Source organism: Caretta caretta, chromosome 2 (genome assembly GCF_965140235.1).
Source record: "Caretta caretta isolate rCarCar2 chromosome 2, rCarCar1.hap1, whole genome shotgun sequence".
NCBI lineage: Eukaryota > Metazoa > Chordata > Testudines > Cheloniidae > Caretta > Caretta caretta.
In genome coordinates, this window is record NC_134207.1 from 120,717,017 (window position 1) to 120,743,809 (window position 26,793).

The following is a 26,793-nucleotide window of genomic DNA, read 5'->3' on the forward strand; positions in this document are numbered from 1 at the left end:
CAAAAAAAAAAAAAAAAATCTTATGGACACATTGTTTATTACTCAGTTAGAACTTACTCCTTTGTGAGTAAGTATTTCATCTTATGCACAGCCTGATACAGGAGTCCACAGGAAATTTTACCTTCTATTTCAGTGAAGTTTCAAAACAGAGCCAGTCAATTTCAGATAATTTCTTCTCTCTGAAGGCCTGATACAGTTTCCACTGAAGTGAAAGCAGAGGAGGTACCAAAAACTGGTAACTTCATTGTTTTTGGTTTGTTTTTCTACAGTTCAAAATGTTTGCTCCCAGGCTATATGTTTTATCCTTTTCTATATTGTTTTGTTTTAGATCAAATGGTTCAGTGAACTTAAAAATAAAAAGAAACACTGCCAGCCCAGCTGCTCAATGCTCAGGAGCACAACCCTACAACAACAACCCTGTATAGTCACACAATGGGAAAGAAAGGCATCTATAGAAGTGAGGAAACAGATTTCAGCTTCAGGCTTCGAGGGGGGTTAAAACAACAGTGAGTTAAACATGCGGCCTTACAAATTATGAAAATATCTTGATCTTTATATCCGTTAAATCTGGGTCAGGAGTTACAAAATTAGAATACAAAAGTGTTGCCTCTTGTGGGTTTATCAGGGTCTGGCATAATTAATATTACACTACTAGTGTGTGCACTTGCATTAAAAACCAAGTTTTTGTGTACATTGAGACAGCAGCATTCAGGCACCGATTCAGGAAAGCATCCTTAGTTAGGAAGGGCACTTAAGCGGATGCACTTAAGCCCCACTGATCCTTGAGCCCATGGTAAAAATATTAAGCATGTGCTTAAGCACTTTCTTGCTTCAGGGCCAGTGTGTCTGGCTAAGAGCAATAACCAGGTAATTTTAACACACACTTGACTGTTTTCTGTGTTTTAATATTGATTTTTAAAAAGCATTTCTTAATGATCCTTTCATCCGAATAATACTTAAACCACAACATTAAAGTGGTGAAAATTCATTTTGAAAATCAAAATTTTAAGACAAAAATAGAAATTTGAAATTTTCTGACTCAGCTCTAGAACTAGGTGAAAAATGGGACAAATTATTACATAGTTTTGCCAAAATTCTGAATTTTTCCAACCAGCTCTAACAGTTCTATTCAGGTGATATCATATTGCAAATTTCCTGTAATGAGAAATCTTTCCACCTTCAACATACACCCCCATTGTAATATCTATGCAGCTCTGAATATAATATTGCTTATCATGCAGTTTGAATTTGAAGGATCAGCCAAACATAATGCTTCAAGTAGATATAATCTATATCTATTAGGAAAGCAGTATATATGTAAATTAGCATAGCTTCATTGACTGCACTGAAGAGGATAAATTGGAAGTCATGTTTTCCTTTTGGAAGGCTGGGAGAAGTCAATCTTCAATTCTGTTATCTTGTAAAATGATAGTAACTCAAATATCCAGTCTCTCTCCCTCTGCCTTATTCCTCCCCACACTCAGACACACATAAAATGAATGACTGAGATACTAGCATGAATCAGTAACTCTATTTAGGGCCTGTCTACATTAGAAAAATTTGAAAAAATTCTCATGGGTGTAATTAGTTGACTGTAGTTACACCAGTGCAATTATCTTTTAGATAGACAGGGCTGAAATGGGCCAGACCCTCAGCTGGTGAAAATGACCACAGCTCCAAAGCTAGTAATATGGTAAGTATATAAACAGTGCAGCTATGCCAATTTACATCATCTAAGGGTCTATCCCCTTAAATATGTATTGATTCAAACTTATGTCACAACCATTCCTTGTTCTGTGTGCGTCTATGTACGTGTGTGGTTAGTTCTGAATTACATAGCAACAGATATAGAGACAAGGACTTCCTCCAGTCTCCCAAAACTGGAACATGACCTCCAGTGTTCTTGTCCCTTGCAGAAAGTGTGCACATCTCATGTCCTGCAAGACTAAACAGTGGAATGTATTTTCAGTTTGTTTCTCCAAGATCTTTTAGAGCATGACTATAGATACCTTCTCGTTCTTAGGCCTCCACTCCAAGACCACCTCCATCCCATCTATTTTGCACCTCTCTTCTTGTCCACAGCCTATGTTCAAAATCATTCCTTTCTTCCAGAAATCTTGCTCTCCTCTTATTCCTTTCCATTAGAGCTGTTCAAAAATGGAAGTGAGGAAGCAGAGGGTGAGGAAGACAAAATTTCATTGGAAACTTTGTCAAAATTTCAGTGAAACTTTTCAGTAAGCTTTTAAAAAAAAAATCAGAAAATTTCAAGCAGTTCTACTCTCCATTCTCTCTCTCTTTTTTGGGGGGTGGGGGTGGGGGGAGGGGGCTCAAGGCTGAGGTACAGCGGAGCATGGGCAAACCCAACCTAAATAGGGTCTAAGTGTGCAGATACCTAACAGAAATTTAAAAAGAAAAGTTGTTGACCTACTGATTCACTCCCCACCCCAACCCCTGTTGCTGTCAATGCTCTTAGCTGTGATTCCCAGAACAAGTGGATTTCCAGACACGATAGGCTGTAGACTGACTTCTCCTGGTCTTCAAGTGAGAAAGAAGCCCTTCCCACAACAATTTCCTCCCATGGGGAAAGAAATGCACCCCAGCCCAAGCAACCCAGATCCTAGGTAAGGGATGTCTCTGTCTGAAAAGCCCACCTGTAGGGCTGGGATGGAAAAACGTGAGCCCAACCAGAAAGGGGGCCAAGAGAGATGGATGTGGAAATGTGTGTTGATACAAATGCCTTTGCGTGTATAAACACTATGTAGGGCTCTTACTGAGAGATCTGTACCAGATCTTCTCAATCAAGACAAGAATATGATCTTGAGCTAAAATAGGAGGATGATCAGAGGCTAGAGAGAGAGGAGAATGAGGTCCATGTGACCTGGCTGCTCAGACAAACCAAGAATAGCAAAGCTACGCTACTGGAGCATGAAGCAGCTCCAAGGAATTGAACAGCTATCAGCACAACTGGCTGGGAGGCTGTGCCAGAGATCCAGATGTTGGTGTTAGGGAAACATATCTACTAAGGTCTGCCATCTGGATCCCAGGGCTGAAGTGAAGGAAAAACACAAAGTATGGTGAGCAAATGGTTCTCTGGATGCCACATCCCACCCTTCTTTTTAATTAGTTTAGAAACATTCTTGGAGAGTTAGAGTGCTAAAAAAGCAAGTCTTAAAACATGATCGAAAAATGCTTTAGAATATTATTTATACATTTACAGAAGACATGTGTCTCTTATTACAAGTTTTTATCCTTAGTTCTTATGAGAACATTGTTTGAGAGCTGGGACGTATATACTGAAATTAAACTACTATATGATATTATGCATGCGTACATACTATAAATATAATGATGAGGGAGTTTCTAATATGTAGTTTTCATATAGGTGGTAATATTATGCTTGAACCTGCTCACAATTAAGTCAGTGGCAAAAATCCCATTCACTTAAATGGAAGCAAGCAGGATCTAGCTCATTAAAGCTCTGGTTCAAAGAGCATTGAAGACAATGAAAAAATGCCCATTGAGTTGAGCAGGCTTTGGATCAGGCTCTAAGAGTATGAGTTAAACAAGGCTCATTCAAACCACTTTTTCAACAGAGTCACTTAACAAAATTTTCATTGTTTTTAGAATTATTTTTGCATTGCTGAAATCAAAGGGCTTGCATGGATTTAACAGAGGGTGTAATTTGATTCTCTGCTTCTTAAGCCTTCTTCCTATTTCGATTTTATGCTTCAAAAGGGTCCACTAATTTTGGGTACCCAATTTGGTACACAAGGGTCTGTTTTTCAGAAGTGTTGAGCACCTGAAGCTCCCACTGAATTTAACTGGAATTATGGAAGCTAAGCATCTCTAAAAATCAGGCTCAAAGTGGACATCCAAATGATCAGCCACTTAAAAATGAGGCTTTAATTTGTAAAAAAAGAAAAACTGGCCTTGGTTCAAACAAACCTCTTAAACATATCTAAAACCTTAAACCCGTAAATAATCCATCTCTATTTACCAAAGTACTTCAGAATGTGCTTAATGTTCAGTGCTTTTCTGGAGATTGGATTACTCACATGATTGAAGCTAAGCTTGTGCTTTTAATGCTTGCCTATATTAGTACCTCCAAAGAGCTCCTAGGGCTGAAAAAAGAATTCAAAAAGTTTCATTGACAAATTTAGCTTCAGTTACACCTGCGGAAGCCTTACCAAGCCAAATGAGTTGCAAGGAAATAACTGAAGGCCTGATTCTCCCGCACCTTGTGCCATGAGGGGTTATCGATATCTGTGGAAAGTGGATATAAAATGTCACTACCGACATGAGGGGACAACTCAGATGCGGTGGCATTTCATACCCTCTTTGCACAGGTGAGGAATCAGCCACTGAATTCAACAGTTGGCTCAATATCCCACAATAAAATAAACCCTCTGCTACCTCCAGGTTGGGCAGACAGAGCAGCATTTGGTAACGTCACTGCATGGAGCTCTGCAGCTGCTGCACAAACACTGACGAGTATTTTCAGTTCTAACAATTTAACCTTTTATTTCCTTTTACTAGTCGACTTGAGCTATAACAAAAGGATCCTGTGAAACAAACGAAAATCAGGCTTTTTTTTTTTAAACTTCACCCTGTAGAGTGGTTTTTACTGTAGTGGCAGGGAACTATTTAATCAAAATCAGACTGGGTAGAAATCTTAAACATTGTTTCAGAGGGTTACAAGTGCACTTTAATGGTGATGTTTAGTTATAGCGATCTTCATTATGATAAAGGAAAGCAGTACCCAAAATACTGGACATTTAGGTCTTTACCATTAATAGGAAGCCATCCAGCAGTGTTCATCCCTGTTAGAGGTAGGAGCCCTTGCTAGATGCTGAAGTGATGGTATTTCATGGCAATTTGTACACTGGAGATTAGAGAAATTTATATAATTTTTATTTTTGCAGTGCTCGAAAATTCTTATTGTTGTAGTCCTCAGTAGCTAGGTTTTTAATGAAGTGCCCAGTCACTCTGGGGGGTCTAAGCTTCTGAGTATCAGTGAGAACAAACCACTGGTTTTTCAAGCCTATAGAATAGAGTGATCACTCTCGTTACAGTGTGTATGGTAACATCCATTGTTTCATGTTCTCCATGTACATAAATCTCCCCACTGTATTTTCCACTGAATGCATCCGATGCAGTGAGCTGTAGCTCACGAAAGCTTATGCTCAAATAAATTTGTTCGTCTCTAAGGTGCCACAAGTACTCCTTTTCTTTAGGATAGAGTTTCACAATACTATTTCTGATAAGAATCCCTGATTAAAAAGCTAGAGTTATGTGACAACAGCTGACATGATCTAGGATATAGATTTTATTTAGCACAATGAAGATCTTGATTGGACCCTTGGGACCATTTGTTAATATTAAACAACGAATATGGTAAAATTATGATAATAGAGCACGATGCAAAGGTTATAATAATTATTTTAGTACTCTCCTCACACTTACACATTGAAATTTGTCTCTCTCTCATATCTTCCTTAAAGTGAGCTGAGGACTTCACTGTATGTATATCTGTTCTTTTAGCTTTGTGATTACATTCCTAGGTTTGCCAAACTTTTAGTCCTCTGATTCAAAGTTTTGAGAAAAATGTAAAAGGTAGAAAGAGGGAATTTACAACAGTGCCCTTCAGACACACCAAAATAGTACAGAGTTTACATGAAAACATGGTGTGAGACTGTTCAAGGCGTGTATCTACGCCATGATACATTCCAGTCCCTCAGTTTCTACACAGTTCAACTATGCTTCAAATGATTAGAATCTGAATTGAAAGCAAATTCAAAGAGTGGGATTAAATAGCCTCTCTAAAGTATTGTGGCCATTTTTAGTCTGCAAGTATCTTGGCCTCCTTAGTTGGTGCCTTGAAAATACCTTAGAACAAGTTACATTTGGCTTCTGACTGTAGTAATTCATGGTCACGTATCATACAAGTAGACAGCACAGTCATGAACCAGCCACATACACCAGGAATAGAACTCATAATAACCTTCAGCTTTCAAAACACCAGCCTCTATCCTGAGAGCTAAAAGAGCCTCTTTACTTTTTCAGTCAAATAGAGAGAACCTTACATAAACACTCATGAATAGCTCTGGCATATTCATTTTTGTACAGGGCAAGGTGCAGACATAAGAATGCATGCTACCCCTATTCAGAATGGAGTCCTGGGTCTGCCCTTTTAATGCACACTGTGGTTAGAAGCTTTTTGTATCTTAGTTGTTGCTAAATGTTCTGGGAAGGTTTGTGCATTTTAAGCAGAGGTCAAAGACACTTTTGATTATATATTTTGTTGTACTTGAAAGGTTCTTGTTACAATGAAGGAAGGAAGAAAAGGATTCTGATAACTGGAACACCACCTGAATATAAGGACCCTAATTCCAAATGTTACTTCAATCCAAATATGGGCTTATTTTTCCATCCAGACTCAGAGAGGTGCAGTGAGGAGGTTATTTACTTTCCTAGGAGGTGGACTGGGTATAACCGCTCCTGTTATCACTGCTATGCAACTTATACTTTTCTTAGGGCTGGCTGAAAGATTTCCTTTAGAACTGTACTGGTATGGCAACTGTACTGAAGGAAAATTGGTTTTCTGAGAAAACAACTTTTTTCATGTAAAGTGTCTGCTTTCCACAGAAAACTTTGGTTTTTCATCAAAAAAAGTTCCTGAAAAGTGAAATATTTCAGTTTGGCTAAACTGCTACAGTACCTCATGGGAGCTGTAGTTTGGGTACCTCAGGTCCCTATCTTCTTCTACGGGCTTGGCTCAACAGTTGGACATCTCTCATGATGCATCCTGGTCAGGGACTATCATGATGCATTGTCACCTCTCTCCAAGAGATGAGACCACGATGCATAATGGGAGACGTAGTCTGATCAGGAAGTCTTGCCTATATAGGAGAATGGGATCAGGAGGGAAGCAAACTACAATTCCCATGAGGCATTACAGCAGTATTTCTGTATTCAGCCAAAATATTTTTGTGTTCAAATTTTTGAAAATTGTGAGGAATTTTTTTTTATTTTCCTCACATATGGAGAGCATCTCCCCACCATAGGGATTTAGATTCTTAAAAATGAGTGGGGGAGGAGGGAAGAGAGGAAAGAAAGAAGCAAACACAAAAACTCCACCCTTCGGGAGTGTATATTATTCTGTTTTAAGAGTATGTCCTGAGAGAACTCTGTCATCCCCATCCTTAAATAAAAAGCCCATTGAGGCATGGGTACAGGGAGACGTTTTTCTGTCACACAGGCAACTCATTTGGAAGTACCATGATGGCAGAAGACGAACAACAGTGTCTAAACCCGGAGTGACATGCCACATCTAATCAAACTATTTCTACTGCAGAAGAAAGTGTTATTCCTGTTTTCAAATATTTGTGAGGAGGTCAGACACTACAGTGAAAGGACCATGTAAGTGCCACAATGGATAGATGGTGATAACATAACACACAGATGGGCAGTACTTCTAGGAACAGTTTTGTTCAAATTGGCAATGCTCTTTGATTCAGAGCTGTTTAAAAGCCTGAATTGATGCTGGGCTTTTTGTCTCAAAGTATCTCAATGCACTTCGCAAACCTCAGCACCACTGAGAGGCAACCACCTTTGAGTGGAGAGGTGGTAACCAGTTTTGTCAAAGGACAAAAAAGGCAAGTCCCTGTTTTTACAAACAGCACTAATGGAATTTTAGGGTAGGATTTTCAAGCATGTTCAGTATTGACTTTACTCCCATTGAAGTCAACGGTAAAACCCTCTTTGATTTCAGAGTTGAGTTAGGCCAATGCTGAGTGCTTTTGAAAATGCAATGCTCAACATCCACATATCACAGAGTTGTTAAACTTTTATTCAAAAGACCCCAACACAGTAATACTCATAGAACTCCATTTATTATCCCTAGGTCAATCCTGCTGAAATGTATTTATAATGGGCCTATCACGTAATAGCTCAACATAAACTTAAAAAATAATTATAAAAGCCAAGTGATATGGCTGTAGACAGAGCCCCACTTCAGCCTAATTGCTTTCCTTATCCGGAGAAAAATTCTCTGCTGACAAGAGACCAGATGAAATGCATGCACTTTAAACCATATCTCAAAGACTGCCCAAATTAGGTGAAGCAGACTGCAGGTCAGAGCAAGGTCCGAAGACGAGAGCCTTCCTCAGAGAATGTTCTTGCACGGTCTCTTCAGAGTCCAAGAGTGTTCCAGTCAACTGTAACTCTGTGCTGAGACAGAGGCAGTCTCAGCCAGGTAGTATTTTGAGATTTTATATATTTCAAAGTCAGAAGGGAACATTATGATCTAATCTGACCTCTTGCATAACAGAGACCATGTCATTTCACTCTGCAGCTAGCCCAATAACTTGCAGTTGAACTAGACCATATCTTTTAGAAAGACAGCCAGGCTTGGTTTAAAGACTCCAAATGGTGGAGAATTAAGGTGCTGCAAAATTGAAAAACAATGTTAAAAACACAAAACAAAACACTGACAATTTCAAATATGGGGCTGCAAACAAATAGAAGTTTGCACCTCTGGTTCCAAGGAGTCAAGATATTCCAGACCCTTTCCACTTCTCCTGCTCATTTCCACCAGCTTTGTCATCTACCAGATCTTAACACACACACACACACTTTATTGTACAGAGTTGTGATTTCTTCTGGAATAGTTAGGAGATCTTTCTACCTCCTCTTCATCCAGTGTGTTCAGATAACAAATTTGGAATAACAGATAACAAAATTGGTATGTTATCAAAGTATTTTGCATCTTCTGAAAATTAGTATTGGGGGCATGGACAGAACAATCTTCCTGACTCATATGCCATGCAAATTCTTTTCTGAGCTTTTGTAAACCCTGGACCATGATGTGGTTTGTGGTAAAACTACAAACTGGTTTAATCCTTGCATTCCTTAGCCATTCTTGAAAAGTGTGTATCTGTTTATATGAAAGACGTTAAAGGTAATCGGATTCATAGTATAAATATACCACTGTGCATTGCTGAATTGAAGTTAGTAAATCTATATTAAAAAAATTGAAGTTTGCAGATTGATTTGGATTAACCAGGTCTGAGTGGATGGTAATCGCATTCATATGATTCTAAACAGCAAAGGCTGATTTCCATGGCATTAGAACCTTTGGTGTTAATATCTAAATTGATTAGGGTATTTTTTCAGGGCTTCCTAAACTTTTTCATTAGGGGCCCCTTGTTTCTATTAAACATGTTTTATGGTTATGGGAATTCCAAACTTCACTCTAAATCAGCTGTATCAAGAGGCTTTTTAGCATTTCTTTGGACTCCTGTCTATGGCCTCTGCAGAATTTGTCTGCTGCTCCGTCGGGATTCATTAACCAGATGTTGGGGGCACTAAAGTATTGAACATACAGCTAAAACTTAGGCATTATTCTTGTTACAGCTCTGATGTAGGAAGCAGGTTTTAACAAAATGATTATGGTATGGTAAATGCATGTTTCAGGCAGCTCTAAGGCTATTTCTGAAGTAAGGATAAAGATGAACTCTACAGTACCTGTGGCACCTTAGAGACTAACCAATTTATTGGAGCATAAGCTTTCGTGAGCTACAACATCACTTTGAGAATACAGACTAACACGGCTGCTACTCTGAAATCTACAGTACCTGTATACTTTACAAAATCTAGTTTGCCCTTTAAGATCATGCAGCTTTTTTGGCTTCCAAGAACTGGCCAACAAAAGGGATTATTGACTATCTTCAGATGTACATGAATGACTCATTGGTTTCACTGGGTACCATGAACATGCTATTGAGAGCAAAATTTGTTCCTTTCTATACATCCATCTCCAATGATTGTGGTCTGCCAGATATAGATTGTGAGGCAGGGAAGTGGATGCGCTGTCAGAAGCCTTGCTGGTGGACTCTGTGAGGAGGAGTTCAGCCAGGGTTTATAAAAAATAAAGCAAACTTGCTGTGGAGGAAGAGGAGTGCACCAAGTGAAAGAGCCCTTTAAAAATAGTTATGTCAGTGGGCCCCTTGACAGATGTAGATCGTGCATTCAGTCCTGCCTCTTGGAACATGATGCCCAGAGCAATGGTTCTCAGAGAACCAGCCATCATGTGACCACAGAAACAGCTTTCCAGGATGTGACTCACGGTGCATTTCAGAGTGTAGGAGTGAACATTGTATTTGTAACACATTGCATTCTGAAAAATGATTAACTGTAATAATATGAAATTAGTGGCATGAAGTTTCCTCTCTTCCTTGGTCATGAACCAAGATACAAGTCTGAACACCACATTAAGGGGCTGGGGCTATTGGGTTTGCATAGAGTTATCAGAGATCCTTTGGGAATGCCAGAGGAGCTAGAAAAGGCTTTGATTATTTAACCATTCCAGTTCAAGGGATATGAAATCCACCTTTTCTTGTTTACTTACATTTTAGCAAACCATTAATAAGCATATTTAAAATTGAGTAAAATAGTAGGCACTTAATGAAAATTTGGTGCACATCATACTGACCCAGTGGAAAGAAAATGTGGGTAATTATTTTCTTACATTAACTATATTACATTTCCACCAAGATTACTACAAAAAACATACCAATGTGGTTTAGAGAGTTTTTAAAAGTCTGAAGAACTTTGATTATAAAAGAGCTGCAACTATTCTTATTACATAAAGTCTTTAAAGAAAAGAAGAAGAATTGATTTGCACTGGATTCTAGTGACTAGAACAATCCAAGTAAACCCAGAAGATCTGCCGATTATGAGAAAGGTCATGGTATCTTATGTACAATACTAACTTGGTTTTCACTGCAAATGATTTTGTTGCTGAGTGCATCCAAGAAAAATACATTACCGGAGTACTGTAAGTAGATCAATATGAACAAAACAGTCTGACCAGCGGGTAGGGCCTGGGTTCTCTTCCCAGCTCTGCAACCATGTGCGAGTCACTTCACCACCTGGTACCTCAGTTTCTCCACCTGTAAAATGGTGATGCATGTTCTGAGATCTAAGCACTGTATAAGAGCTAGGTATTATCACTGGTCTCCTGTAAAATATTTGAAACAAAACATTTCTCCATTTTCCACCCACGGTTTTCTAACCGTTTGCTTTTTGGAGGAAACATAACTGGGGAATCTTGTGCTTCAGCAATCACCAGCTGGCAGAATGGTCCCTTTCAGATGATTAATGTTCTAGATTATGCTGCAGGTGAACCAGCTATAGGACTGGGGGACCAGAAAGGTAGCCTCTGCCTGTCCCTGCTTCAGGTCCTGCAGTGAGTAGAGCTCAGCTGGATCTGAGGAACTGGTCCTTAAAGGCTGTGTCACTAAAAAGAAAATGCTTCTTTACTCACCAGTACTGACTAACAACATAATTCCTAACAAAGCGTTGGACACTGTCCAGGGGAGCTGTACTCACCACTGGATGGCACCTCCTTCTGGCAGTTCTGGGGATTAGATCCACCCTGTTCAGCACCCCCTTTCTGGTCTTCCAATGCGCAGCTCTGCGTCCACTCACAGAGCCACAGTACGGCCACTTTGTGACTCTGCCCTGCAGCCAGGTGACACTGTGTTTTCTCCTTCAGGGAGAGTCTTTCAAAGTCTCTTTGTATCAGCAGCGTCAGGCAGTCCTCACACCTGCTGCCTTATGTCACTCCTGCAGTGATGCAGGTAGTCTTCCCCTTCACTGCTGTAAGCAATACCACTCTGCAGTGGATCATAGGGGAACCCAGCCCCACCCTCTGCACTAGGTTCCACTCCAGAGCACTACAGCAAGCAGATAAGGTCTGGGTCTTCACCAACTTTACTGCCCTTGCACCTGGACTACTTTCCTCCAAGCTTTCCATTCTCCAGCCTTCCTAGTCAGACCCTTCTCTCACTGGCCTACTAGCTAAACATTTTCTCAGGGGGTTCCTATCTCCCTCCCTTCAGAGAGAGGGAGAGACTGACTGCAGGCTTCCTCTCTACAGCCTCTCAGGCTGCTGGCTTTATAGAAGTCCCGGCTGTTCCCTCACAGGTGAGCTTCCTTCTAATTAACATCCTCTACTCAGCCTAAATCTCCCCCATTAGCAGCTTATTTGGCTGATTGGACCAACCTGGCTCATTTAATCTATTTCAGGCCCACTGTTGGGAGTACATCCCATCACTAGCTATCAGACTGATGACATATAGACAATCTCAAAGACTACCATGATGAGTAGAATGGTATAAATGACTAAATAGATCAATGTCTCTTAGGTATTTCTAAGGCATCAATCACTGTCATATCTGAACACCAGCCACACCAAATACTAAGGGAATGCAATGAACTTGAAGCTGTCATGGACCTGCAATACCCCGGAGGCTCTTGGGACTGCTTGATGGCTGTATGATGGGCAAAACCCATGAGAAAAAGCACTAAATGTATGCAAGGATACTTGACTTGGAATCTAATTTTATTTCCAGATACAGTTTTTTAACTATACTGACTATGCATTGAATATGACAATGTTGTTGTAATGAATAGCGGTGAAGGCAGAGATGAAGTTAACTCTTTGATCTTTGGGTCTCTTTTTACTCATATCATTGCCTTCAAGGTTTGGGAAGCTGGAAAATGATCACATTCATCCCTGGAGTAAACCCTTTAAAGTCATCAGGGATGAATTTGGGCCTGGACAGCAAAGAGCCATTTCTCAAATGCAAGAGCCTTTGAAATCCTCACGTCAACGTGTAGACAAGTTCAGAGGCTTCAGTCAAATTCCATTCACCGCAGATTCAGTGGTCAGGAAGCTAGAATCAAAAGATACTGATGGCAAAGCTAACAAGTCTGTCCATACACCTCAGAGTTAGGGAGTCTCTGTTGCCAGCCCTGCCTCTCAGTATCTCATTTTCCTCCACGTAATCCTGAGAATAGCCATTTAGGAGAAGGAGGAAAGGGCTGAAGGAAGGAGGCTCCCATGTTCAGCTCTCTTAAAGGGACATACCTACAACAGCAGGATCAGTCAATACATTTTGACACGCACTGAGCCCTAAAGGAGATGGGAAGACTGTAAATCAAATATACATTTTAAAAATGGAAAAAGTAGTTTACATGACTTCAGCTAACTTGAAGATGCATAAAATGGGCAAAGAACTCAGTGCATTAGGAGCACTTTACAGAGCCTGAGCCATGCTGCAGAGAGGGAGCAGCAGTGCCCGCAGGCATTGGGCCTGATTCTTCTCTCCCTTGCGTACTCGTTTACACCTGTGAAATGTGGTGTGCTCATTCTGATCAGGCAGCAGTTTACACTCACTCTGCAACGGTGTAAATGACTATGCCAGATACTACGCATCTGGCCCATTGTGTCTTTGAAAGGCCTAATGGTGACTTAGGTCTAATGATGGTGCAGGGAACGAAACTGAAAATTAGGGAAGTTGTAACTGTTTTAGCCGTAAAAGGGTGGTTGTTGTCAGGGATAAGATTGAATTTGATGAGTTTCCTCCAACACAAGCTGCAATTAAGGCATACACTGGGTTGGGGTTTAACATACTGAGTGGCCTTTCACCTCTTAAGTGGAAAGAGAATGAAGGTGCACTTCCTAATCATTATTTCTTTTAAATACCTCTTTTGATCAGCTTTTCACTCATGGTGTGTCTCACAGCCATTACTGTGTGTCACCTAGAAAGCCCTAGTTTACTTTTCACTACATGCCTTCAATATGAAAATGTTTCTTTAATTAGCTATTAAAAAGGTGGTCAAAATTCGAGAGCTGATGCCTAAATGCAATTCAGAGTTGTCTAGCGGCTAGCACAAGGGACTGAGTCAAGACTGAGTTCTACTGCCAAGTTGGCCACTGTCTCACTGTATGACTTTAGTTGTTACTTAGGCCAACATTTTAAAACTTGGCACTTAAACTTAGGTACCTAAATCCAGATTTAGGTACAAAATAAGTGGCTTGACTTTTACCCACATCTCCTATTGACGACAATATGAATTATGCTATTTTAAATGAGAACACAATTTGGCCTTAACACAGGTAGGTGTCCTGGCTCAACTGGTAATTATTACCTGGCATTATGGGTGATTGCCTAGGATGAAAATATTCACAGGGAAATTTCTAAATTTTAGAAATTTAGGGAAATTGCTAAAAGACAGCAATTCCTTAAAGGAAGCTAGTTTTACTTAGCAACACAAAAGAACAATTACGATTTCCTTATTCAGTTGGTAACATCTTGTCAACCTTAAAAATATGAATAATGAAAAAGAAAGAACAGTTGCCACATTGAAACATCCCCAATCAGTAGAAAATTTGTAGCTGCATTTTAAAGGTGACCTGCGAAGAAAATTGTGGTAAAGTGCATTTTTGACCTTTTCTGTGTCTTTATGTTTTTTTAAAGAAAGTATGAAAGAATTTGTATTTCAGCTTGATTTTCACCCCAAAAATATTAGGAATGTCTGTTTTTCCTGGAGGCCTTGTTGAGTGTCTCAGAGGGGAATCAGGAATAGAGCTGGTTGGAAATTTTTCATCTATATGGTTTTCCAAAATTTAGTTTTTGTCAAAATCAAAACTTTCTGAAAAATGTGTTGATTTTTTATTTTAAAAAAGATACAAAGGATTTAGATAGAGTTTAAATGTCTTGTTACGACATTTTGGGAATAGAATGGTTTTTTTTCAAAACAAAACTTTTGAATTTTTTTAATATAAAAACATTTGTAGAAGTTTTAAAAGGACAAAACCAGAACAAGAGGTTTTGACTTTATCAAAATGAATTCTTTCAATTGATGCCAAATGAAAAATATTTTGGAAGTTAGTTTCATGGGAAATTACAGGTTTTTTCCTTTCTTTCCAGTTTAGAACAGAAAAAATAATTGAAATCACAAAATTTCCCACCAAATGGAAAATCCAGTTCCAGCCCAGCTCTAATCAGGATTTTTTTTGCTCCTCAATTGAAGGAATCTGGGAGAGTGAATTTAACAAAACATGCTTTCGCATCAGCATTTATTGGGCAACAGCTCTGTACTTCCCTCAGTGTGGGTCCATGTTTATGCGCATGCCAACACAGCAGCTGGGACTGTGCTTCCCAGTTAGTGTAGACAGACATATGTTAGCTCTGCTTGAGTGAGCACACTAAAAATTGCAGTGTAGGTGGGGGCAGCAAAGGAGGGAGCTTGGGCTAGCCACTTGGGTGCGTATCCAGCGGGTCAGTACTCTCTGGCAGCTAACCCAAGTTACTGCCTTTTGCTAGCCCTAGCTATGCTCCTATTTTTAGCACTCTAGCTCAAGGAGAGCTAACATGTCTGTCTACCCAAGCTGGAAGCAGCCTCCCAGCTGCAGCATTGATGGACCCAGGATGGCACCATTTGACCCACAGTGTTCAAGGACTCCAAATACCAGATTACACTTTCTGTGGTAAAATCTCAGGAAAGCTCCGGGGAGGCATGTAAATGGTGCAAAGTTCATCTCATATTCTCTACTTGAGAAAATGGAGTTGGGGGCTTCCTACTCCTCTGGATTCTGAGGATACAGGGGAAGGGCACCCTAAGATCTGCAGAGTCAAAACCATCTGCATGGACAGCTGGCACTACCATGCTGAGCATCAGTTCCTAAGTGGCAAGCTACTTTGGCTGCTCAGAAGCAACCACATAGGAGCTCCAGAGGGAATTAGTAAAAGAGACCCTATTTGTATTAACTCCGGAAGATTGGGCATGTGATGTGGAAAGTGGCCAGTCCCCTTGTCCTCTCCCAACCCCACAGAGTCGGGGACTGTGAATCAGGAAACCTAGGCTCCAATCCACAATTTTAGTGCTGTTGGACTGTGACACCCACACAGAGCCCCACTGAATCCATTTGGTTCTGAACAGGTGCAACAGTCCACCTGCATGCAACAAGTTGCAGGAATGGGGCCCTAGGTTGTATTCCTGACATTGCCACTGATCTGCTGTGTGACTTCGGGAAAGTTACTGAACTTTTGCGGGCCAAATTCATATCTGGTGCAAGTCCACTGAAGCTAATGGGGTTACACCAAGAATAGATTTGACCTTCAATGTTAAGGTTATTCATAAAATAATAATAATAACTGGAGCCACTTGCATTATTCATCGCTAATAATTTATTCAATGAAGTTAGGGTTTTTCTTCAAATGAATTATTTGTGAATGTTTTTCCATCATTAAGACAGCTCAATAGCTAATATTTGGTAAATAATTTAGTCAACAAATTATTCCATCAATCACTAAATAATGTGATTAGTTAGTTTTTAAATGATCTCACCAGTCTTACTACTTACCGACTTCTTATTACTTAATAGTAATACTGCTTACCTATATCACAGTGGTCCTGTGAGACTTAATTCATTAAAGCAATGAGTTTGACACATTAATTTTGCATTTTGTAAAAAAGAAACACACAACAAAACAGCAAAACTTTATTTTTTAATTTGCTGCCTTTCAATTTAATGAAATATCTCATTGTCCTTATGTTAGGAGAGGTTACACAAGGCACTTGATTGCCTTTCTTCTTACCATTCATTATTTTATAGCTCTCGAGCATTTCTCGTCTTTTTGCCTCCTCTTTAAAGTAAAGAGACACAGTATTTTCAATATCTTTTCATAAGAAAGACATCCCATGCCTCAGAACCTACCTGAGCCTTCTCTAAGGGGCAACTGACTGGTATAGCCTGCAAAAGCTGTTCAGGAATAGCTCCCCAGGCCCGGTTTTATTCCAGCATAAGAGGGCCTTTTCCCCAGTTAGTTTAATCTGCAAGTGAATTAAGAGTGTGCACTATTATTCCAGAATAACTTCGCTGTGTAGATAAACCCTATTTCTGCTACCTCCTTTATGTGCTAGGGTGACTAGAATTGGAAACAGTATTCCAGCTGGTGGCATACCACTGATTTATATGATTGGAATTTTATAGTTGACAATATCCCTTTTATGTGTAGTAAAGCCCTTCTGAATCCTCTGATGACAAATGGTATTTAAAGATACAGCAAGCTGTTATTAAATTATCCGTGCATTGGTGGGACAATATTGCCATTCGGATTTACACAGAATTCAGGACCATCATTCTTGTCTATTAGTCTGCCTCTTTGTGCACCCCAGCTGTAAAACACTGAAGTCATTACTGAAAACTGTTTTCCAGTTGTGTGGCTGGAGGTGGGAATAAAAGATCGATCAAAAGAGCAACGCTTTTATTGCTGATAGTTACTAACATGTCTGGGTAGCCCAGGAATTATTTTAGGGACAGTTTCTTTTTGAAAGAATTAGGCACATGAAGAATGTGCTGCTGCCCAATCTTGGTTAAGTCCAAGGTTTTGCTGTTGCTTCTGATTGGCCATGTTACTGAATTTACCCCAAAAAATATCTTTAATCCATTGAAAATTCCTTAGGTGATTCTCACAGAGAGGAAACCTTTTTTTAATGGGGTAAACATCTGAAAGTGAGCCACTTTTAAGACAAGACTTCAAAAGACATGCATTTGTTACAGTTGGCTTTGGTCAACCAGCTCAGAATGAAGAAAATTATCCACTGTTTGGAAAGACCATTCAGTCAGAATCAGCTGGGTTTTTTCCCTTAAGATCCAGCGTTCAACTTGCCACATGATCTGTATTTGTTTTGATTGGTGGTAAATACAGAAAGGGTCAGAATTCATTTCAAAGTAAACCTACGAGCACAAGCAGATCAGAAAGCTCTGGGAGATTGTCAAAAAGAGATTCTAAAAAGCATGTAGATACTGTTCATTGTAAACACAACACTGAACGAGATATGTTGAAATGCTTCAAGTACTAATCAGGAAGTAGTGCAAGTCAAAATGTTCATTACTATATAGAAAGCTGCAGAATGAAGAAATAGCAAAATATAGGTAAGAGGAAAGCTGTAAACTGTATTACTGCAGAGAGCAACAGTAGAAAGGTAGATTTATTGTCAGACTGCACAGATTTATGTAAGAGGGTTAAATTAAAGTTTGTAGGCTGGCAAAAATAAATGAAGCAGCATGTTTAATGCATTCACTAATACCTTTTAAAAATTCAGTAAAAAAGCACTCTCTTTAGGCTTTTATATTAGTCCCACCTCCAAAAAACCTGATAGTAACTTCAGATTTAGTATTACTCAGGTGATTTCCTGGGTATGGTTGTAATATAGAGAATCATGTTGAAATTCATTGTAGAGTATGTCTGTTTTTAAACACCCAACAAGCCCTACTGGTATAGTAATGAGAGCATTGCAAAAGTCATAGATGACAGTCAGAGAAGTAGATAAAAGTATAGCAGCTTTGATCATGCAATTCATTATGCAGCAGAACATGAAAGATCTTCACACCGCAAGTATGAGGGTGGGCAGCAGAATATGTGTGGCACAAGCAAGGCCTTATCTGTATTCAGAGTTGCACCAATATAACTTTAAATCAATTTAAAACCTGATTTAGTTAAACTGGTGCAAATCCCTTTGTGCTGTGTAGATGGTCTTAGCTGGATATAAACCTGGCTTATTTTGTTATAAACCAAGTTTAAATCAACTTAAGAATTCACACAGGGTTTTGCATCTGTTTAATTAAATTGGTTTTAAATCACACCTCTAGTAAAATCCTTCCCTGGAGATTGCACCTTGCTGCAGCAGAAGGCTTGGTGTTTCAATGATCCTATGTAGGATCAATGTAGGAGTTTTTAACACTTGGTTAAAGAGTGACCAGATGAAAAGCAGTCCATGGGGACTCCAGGTTAGGGGTTCAGCGATGGGCTAACAAACAATCACTGTAAAAAAAATTAAATAATAGAAACATAACAAGGTAGCCATTCCAGCAACCAGCACGCCAAAGTAAAGGACTCTGTCTTGGCAAAAGTGACAAGTTTGGTGAAAGCCATCAGGAAGACAAGACTGAGGACTAGTCTACATGGGCTGCTGCAGCTTTGTAGAGGATGTTGTGGCAACCAGGCAAGGTACTAACAAACTTCAACAGGACTTTATTTTTAAAGTGGAAACCTCTTCACCAAGCTGCTGCTGCACCCTTGGTAGCTCTCACTCCGCCTCCCCAACTTCCCTCCCTCCTTCCTGTTTCCTGTCCTTTCAGACTCCCAAAAGTTAGTGCTCCCAGTTCTAATAATTACAAGTAGCATCTAAACACCACATTCCCTCCTCTTTTAAGAAACTCTCCCAATTAAAATAAACATTGTTGTTCTAACCACAGGAACAAACATGAAACAAGACACTGTACTGTTGGCAGAAATATTATACTGAAAACACTGTAGATACTACATAACATAGTCTCTAGTCCAGACAGGTGGTCATCTGGGTCTGACAGGCCGTCTCTGAAGTGTTTTTTCACACCCCTGGGCCAGAAAGTTTCAACGCTGTAAATTGCCAGTGTAGACAAGCCCTCAAATAAAGTGAACTATGAACACAGGTTTCCACAACATTTGAATAATGGCTACAACCACAAAAGCCAGACTGGTGATGAAAATAATGCGTGAATATAATTTGGAAATCCTTGGAGTATTTGCATGTCAATGTCTACACTGGCACTTTACAGCGCTGCAACGGTATCGCTCAGGGGTGTGAAAACATCCCCCCCCCCCGAGCGCAGCAAGTTTCAGCGCTGTAAAGCGCCCGTGTAGACCGTGCTCCAGCGCTGGGAGCTACGCCCCTCTTGGAGGTGGTTTTGTTAGAGCGCTGGGAGAGCTCTCTCCCAGCGCTGCACTGCGACCACACAAGCCAGGTTAAAGTGCTGCCGTGGCAGGGCTTTAGCGTTGCCAATGTAGACTAGCCCAAAAAGTAATTAAAAAATTAAAATAAAGTCCTAGTGTGTTCAGGGAGGCAAGATGGTTCACACTCAGAAAGAGTAGCATTAATTATGGCTTCCAAAACAGAAAAATTGCTTAAAGAGTGGGAGCCAATGAGCAGCCAATTGCTCTGAGCTAGATTTAGAACACAATACCTGAAAAACAATTATACAATGTTAAGTACCAATCGTCAGCGACAGCGATGAGAACAAAGATCAATTCTACAGTTGTCTACCAACTCTGATGGGCAATATTCCCAAGTATGATATCTGCTTAGTAAAGGGGACTTCCATGCCCAGGTTGGGGATGACAACATTGGAGTGGAACAAGAAATGGACAAGCACGGCCTTTGGTCCCCACGATCACAGTGGTGAAAAAGTGGTCAAACTGTGCCTGGTATCAGGGCTTATAATTAATGGAATACTATTCTCTCCCAGAAATATCCAAAAAGTGACTTGGATTTCCCCAGGTAGAATCACCAGGAACCAGATTGACATTGTACGTATTGGAAGGAAATTTAGATTAGCTCTCCAAGATATCAGAGCATACAGAGTGGCTGACATTGGATGTGAGCACAATTTATATATGGCAAGACTGAAGATCACACTTAAGAAAAGTAAAGCTCCCAAAAGCACAAAGAAAATGCAGAACAAATGTTTAAGAGACAAAACATTACAGCAGCAATTTCAAATTGAACGGAAAAACAGATTTTAGGTGCTACGAGACATAGGGTATGTCTACACTGCAATTAAAAAACCCATGGCTGGCCTGTTCCAGCTGACTTAGGCTTGTGGAGCTCTGGCAAAGGGACTGTTTAATTGTGGTGTAGACATCTGGGCTCTGGCTGCACCCTAGCTCTGGTATCTTCACACCTTGTAGGGTCCTAGAGTCGAGGCTGCAACCTGAACCCGAACATCTACACTGCAACTAAACAGCCCGTTAGCCCGAGACCCATGAACCTGAATTAGCTGGCATGGGGCAACCACAGGTTTTTAACTGCAGTGTAGACATACTCTAAGGTCCATCACAAGACGTCAACATTGACATGTCAGGATTCTTTCTGTGCAAAAATATCACAGATGCTGCAATTACAAAGTTAGTTTCCAGACAAGCAACCCTAAATTCTGGATAAGGGAGGATACTGGCGCTGTATTCAGAAAAGGAAACAAGCCAAAACAAACATTAACTCCTTGCAAACACATCCCCAGAAAAAGTATCAGCAAAAGAATTGTATAAAACAAAAAGGCAAAACTGTAAGAAGCGGCATGAGAAGAGAGAAGAGGAAACACATGGGTAACATCACCAAAAAAGCTGAAGTGGCTGCTGAAAGAGGTGATAGTAAAACACTATCAACTCAACAAGATTCCAGCTGGCCAGTTTGCACCAACTGGAGGGCCTGTTAATGATAAAGAGGAAAAGACCTTAACAGAAAAAGAGCAGAGAGAGTGGCGGGTGGGCAGAGCACTCTCAAGAGGTTCTAACTAGATCTGCCCCATAAGAAGCTATTGACTGACAAACAAATTAAACACCCAGGACGAGACATCCTAACATCTCACATCCTAAACAAAGAAATTAAGATATTAAAAAAAACAAAACAAAGTTAAAACCAAGAAAAGCTGCTAGCAAAGACCAAATCACCAGGAAAATGTGGAAAATTTCTGATGTTGAGAGTATCTGTAAAAATTACCAAACTTTTAAACAAATTATGGGACCAGGAAAAGCCTCCAGAACAATAGGAAAATGGCATTATAGTCAAATACCCAAGAAAGATGACCTAAGCTACTGCAGTAACTGGTGAGGTGTTACACTCCTTTCAGTGATTTGTAAAGTATTCTGCCGTATCATTTTAGTCTGACTAAAGGAAGTGGTCGAAGCAATGCTAATAGAAGAACAGGCTGGATTTTGAGTTGCAAGATTATGTGGCAACTAGATTTTCATCAGAAGAATAATTATTAAAGAGCGCATCCAATGGCAAAATCTAAACATAAACTGCATAGATTTTCAGAAAATATTTGACAGCCTGCTCCATTGTGATTCATTCTGGAACATCTTGATGTATCAAAATGCAGCTTGCATAGTTAAACAAAACACCAGCTTGAGCAAATGATTCAATCTGACACAGGTGTCAAACAGGGATACATTCTCTCACTTGTCTTGTTTGGCACTGCCATTGACTTCAGTATGAGAAAAGGTGTAAATGGATGCAACACTGGCATTGCATGGCTCAACAACAGTACAGTAGGAGATCTCAGTTTTGCTGGCAACATAACACTTCCCAGTGACAGTTCAATCAACATACAAGCAAAGACCAAAAGGCCGTCCAGCATCACAAAAAAAGATCAGATTAATAATCAGCTATGGAAAAAAACCTAATGAGAGCCCCAGCAATTCCCAGCTCACACACTATATTAGAAGGCAATGGAACATAAGGGGCAAGTTAGTTCACATATCTTGGCAGTAACACACAAGTCAGCAGAGATATCCAGAAAGACATTATGTCACAAAGACAGCAGCTACATTCACTGGCTTCAACAAAATTTGGTCATTGAAAAATCTACAATTTTGAAAACCAAACCATGAATCTTCAACTCAGATGTTATTTCCATCTTAATATATGGATGTGAACGTTGGAATTCAATCAAGGGCGCAGATAGATGTCTAAATGCCATAGAAGGTAAATGCCTCAGGAAAATGCAATGAATTTATAACAAATGCTGAGTCATGCTAGTAAATAAACACAACTATGACATAGTTGGCATCACAGAGACCTGCTGGGATAATACACATGACTGGAATACTGGTATAGAAGGACCAGCAGGGAAAAAAGGGAGGAGGTGTTGCCCTATATATTAAAAATGTGTACACTTAGACTGAGATTGAGATGGAAATAGGAGACAGATTTGTTGAAAGTCTCTAAGGATAAAAGGGGTAAAAAACAAAGGTGATCTCATGGTAGGGGTCTACTACAGACCACCTAACCAGGAAGAAGAGGTGGATGATGCTTTTTTAAACAGCTAACAAAATCATCCAAGGCACAGGACTTGGTGGTGATGGGGGACTTCAACTGCCCAGACATCTACTGGGAAAATAATACAGAAGGGCACAAATTATCCAATACATTCCTGGAATGTATTGGAGACAATTTTTATTTCAGAAGGTAGACAGCTACCAGGGGAGAGAGGCTGTTCTAGCTTTGATTTTGACAAATAGGGAGGAACTGGCTGAGAATTTGAAAGTGGAAGACAGCTTGGGTGAAAGTGATCATGAAATGATAGCGTTCATGATTCTAAGGAATGGTAGGAGGGAGAACAGCAAAATAAAGACAATGGATTTCAAGAAGGCAGACTTTAGCAAACTCAGAGAGTTGGTAGGTAAGATCCCATGGAAGCAAGTCTAAGGGGAAAAACAATAGAAGACAAAAGAGTTTTTCAAAGAGACATTATTAAGGGCACAAGAGGAAACTATCCCACTGTGTAGGAAAGATAGGAAGTATGGCAAGAGACCACCCTGGCTTAAGCAGGAGATCTTCAATAATCTAAAAATTAAAAAATAGTCCTACAAAAAGCGGAACCTAGGTCAAATTACAAAGGATGAATATAAAAAAATAACACAAGTATGTAGGGACAAAATTAGAAAGGCCAAGGTACAAAATGAGATCAAACTAGCTAGAGACATAAAGGGTAACAAGAAAACATTCTAAAAATTCATTAGAAGCAAGAGGAAGACCAAGGACAGGGTAGGCCCGTTACTCAATGAGGAGGGGGAAATAATAACAGAAAATGTGGAAATAGCAGGGGTGCTTAATGTCTTCTTTGCTTTGGTTTTCACCAAGAAGGTTGGTGGTGATTGGATGTCTAACGTAGTGAATGCTAGTGAAAATGAGGTAGGATCACAAGAGGCTAAAATAGGGAAGGAACAAGTTAAAAATTACTTGGACAAATTAGATGTCTTCAAGTCACCAGGGCCTGATGAAATGCATCCTAGAATACTCAAGGAGCTGACTGAGGAGATATCTGAAATTAGCTATTATCTTTGAGAAGTCATGGAAGACGGGAGAGATTCTAGAACACTGGAGAAGGGCAAATATAGTGCCAATCTATAAAAAGGGAAATAAGGACAACCCAGGGAATTACAGACCAGTCAGCTTAACTTCTGAACCCAGAAAGATTAGGGAGCAAATAATTAATCAATCAGTTTTCAAACATCTGAAAGATAATAAGGTGGTAAGTAACAGTCAGCATGGATTTGTCAAAAACAAATCATGTCAAACCAACTTGATAGCTATCTTTGACAGGGTAACAAGCCTTGTGGATGGGAGGAAGTGGTAGACGTGGTATATTTTGACTTCAGTAAAGCTTTTGATACTCTCTCACATGACCTTCTCATATATAAACTAGAGAAATGCAACCTAGATGGATATATAAGGTGGGTGCAAAACTGATTGGAAAACCATTTCCAGAGAGTAGTTATCAGTGGTTCATAATCATGCTGGAAGGGCATAACGAGTGGGGTCCTGCAGGGATCCATTCTGGGTCTGGGTCTGGTTCTGTTCAATATCTTCATCAATGATTTAGATAATGGCATGGAGAGTATACTTATAAAGTTTGCAGACGATACCAAGCTGGGAGGGGTTGCAAGTGCTTTGGAGGATAAGATTAAAATTCAGAATGATCTGGACAAAGTGGAGAAATGATCTGAAGTAAACAGGATGAAATTCAATAAGGACGAATGCACTACAAGGTGGGTAGAAAGCTGGCTAGATTGTCGGGCTCAACGGGTAGTGATCAATGGCTCCATATCTAGTTGGCAGTCGGTATCAAGTGGAGTACCCCAAGGGTCGGTCCTGGGGCCGGTTTTGTTCAATATCTTCATAAATGATCTGGAGGATGGTGTGGATTGCACTCTCAGCAAATTTGCGGATGATACTAAACTGGGAGGAGTGGTAGATACGCTGGAGGGGAGGGATAGGATACAGAAAGACCTAGACAAATTGGAGGATTGGGCCCAAAGAAATCTGATGAGGTTCAATAAGGATAAGTGCAGGGTCCTGCACTTAGGATGGAAGAACCCAATGCACAGCTACAGACTAGGGACCGAATGGCTAGGCAGCAGTTCTGCGGAAAAGGACCTAGGGGTGACAGTGGACGAGAAGCTGGATATGAGTCAGCAGTGTGCCCTTGTTGCCAAGAAGGCCAATGGCATTTTGGGATGTATAAGTAGGGGCATAGCGAGCAGATCGAGGGACGTGATCGTTCCCCTCTATTCGACATTGGTGAGGCCTCATCTGGAGTACTGTGTCCAGTTTTGGGCCCCACACTTCAAGAAGGATGTGGATAAATTGGAGAGAGTCCAGCGAAGGGCAACAAAAATGATTAGGGGACTGGAACACATGAGTTATGAGGAGAGGCTGAGGGAGCTGGGATTGTTTAGCCTGCAGAAGAGAAGAATGAGGGGGGATTTGATAGCTGCTTTCAACTACCTGAAAGGGGGTTCCAAAGAGGATGGCTCTAGACTCTTCTCAATGGTAGCAGATGACAGAACGAGGAGCAATGGTCTCAAGTTGCAGTGGGGGAGGTTTAGATTGGATATTAGGAAAAACTTTTTCACTAAGAGGGTGGTGAAACACTGGAATGCGTTACCTAGGGAGGTGGTAGAATCTCCTTCCTTAGAGGTTTTTAAGGTCAGGCTTGACAAAGCCCTGGCTGGGATGATTTAACTGGGAATTGGTCCTGCTTTGAGCAGGGGGTTGGACTAGATGACCTTCTGGGGTCCCTTCCAACCCTGATATTCTATGATTCTATACTCCATTTAGGAAGGAACAGTAAGTTGCACACATACAAAATGGGAAATGACTGCCTAGGAAGGAGTACTGCGGAAAGGGATCTGGGGGTCATAGCGGACCACAAGCTAAATATGAGTCAATAGTGTAATGCTGATGCAAAAAAAGCAAACATCATTCTGGGATGTATTAGAAGACATGAGAAGTAATTCTTCCGCTCTACTCTGCTCTGATTAGGCCTCAACTGGAGTATTGTGTCCAGTTCTGGGTGCCACATTTCAGGAAGCGTGTGGACAAATTGGAGAGAGTTCAGAGAAGAGCAACAAAAATAGTTAAAGGTCTAGAAAACATGACCTATGAGGGAAGATTGAAAAAATTGGTTTTGTTTAGTCTGGAAAAGAGAAGACTGAGAGGGGACATGATAACAGTTTTCAAGTATGTAAAAGGTTGTTACAAGGAGGAGGGAGAAAAATTGTTTTTCTTAACCTCTGAGGATAGGACAAGAAGCAATGGGTTTAAATTGCAGCAAGGGAGATTTAGGTTGGACATTAGGAAAAACTTCCTAACGGTCATGGTGGTTAAATACTGGGATAAATTGCCTAGGGAGGTTGTGGAATCTCCATCATTGGAGATTTTTAAGAGCAGGTTAGGCAAACACCTGTCAGGAATGGTCTAGATAATTAGACTTGCCATGAATGCAGGGGACTGGACTAGATGACCTCTTGAGGTCCCTTCCAGTCCTATGATTCTATGATTCTATGATCAGTAAATTCAGCAAATCCTTATCTCCAAAGTTATCCAAAAAAATACGAGAATATCTGGGACACATGTTAAGAATGAAGCCAGAGCGTCAGCCATCACAGGTGTGACATTGGATGGGTTACAGGAACATGCAAAAGGGGCCAAGTGAAAGAATCCCTCTGAACAGTACAGAGAGGAAAAAGCTATGGGACATGCAAAAAGCAGCTCAGGATAGACAAGGATGGTGAAGCTTTGTTTGTACCTAAGCTATGTTTGACAGAGCATTAAGGATTCAGATTTTGTTAAATCCCTGCAAATTTGATTGTAGCCTAGGTTTAAAATTGAGAAGCAGGTATAGTCCTTCAGGGTGGGAGGGATAGCTCAGTGGTTTGAACATTGGCCTGCTAAACCCAGGGTTGTGAGTGCAATCCTTGAGGGGGCCATTTAGGGATTGGGGGAAAAAATTGGGGATTGGTCCTGCTTTGAGCAGGGGGTTGGACTAGATGACCTCCTGAGGTCCCTTCCAACCCTGATATTCTATGATTCTATGACTAATCAGTAGTATAT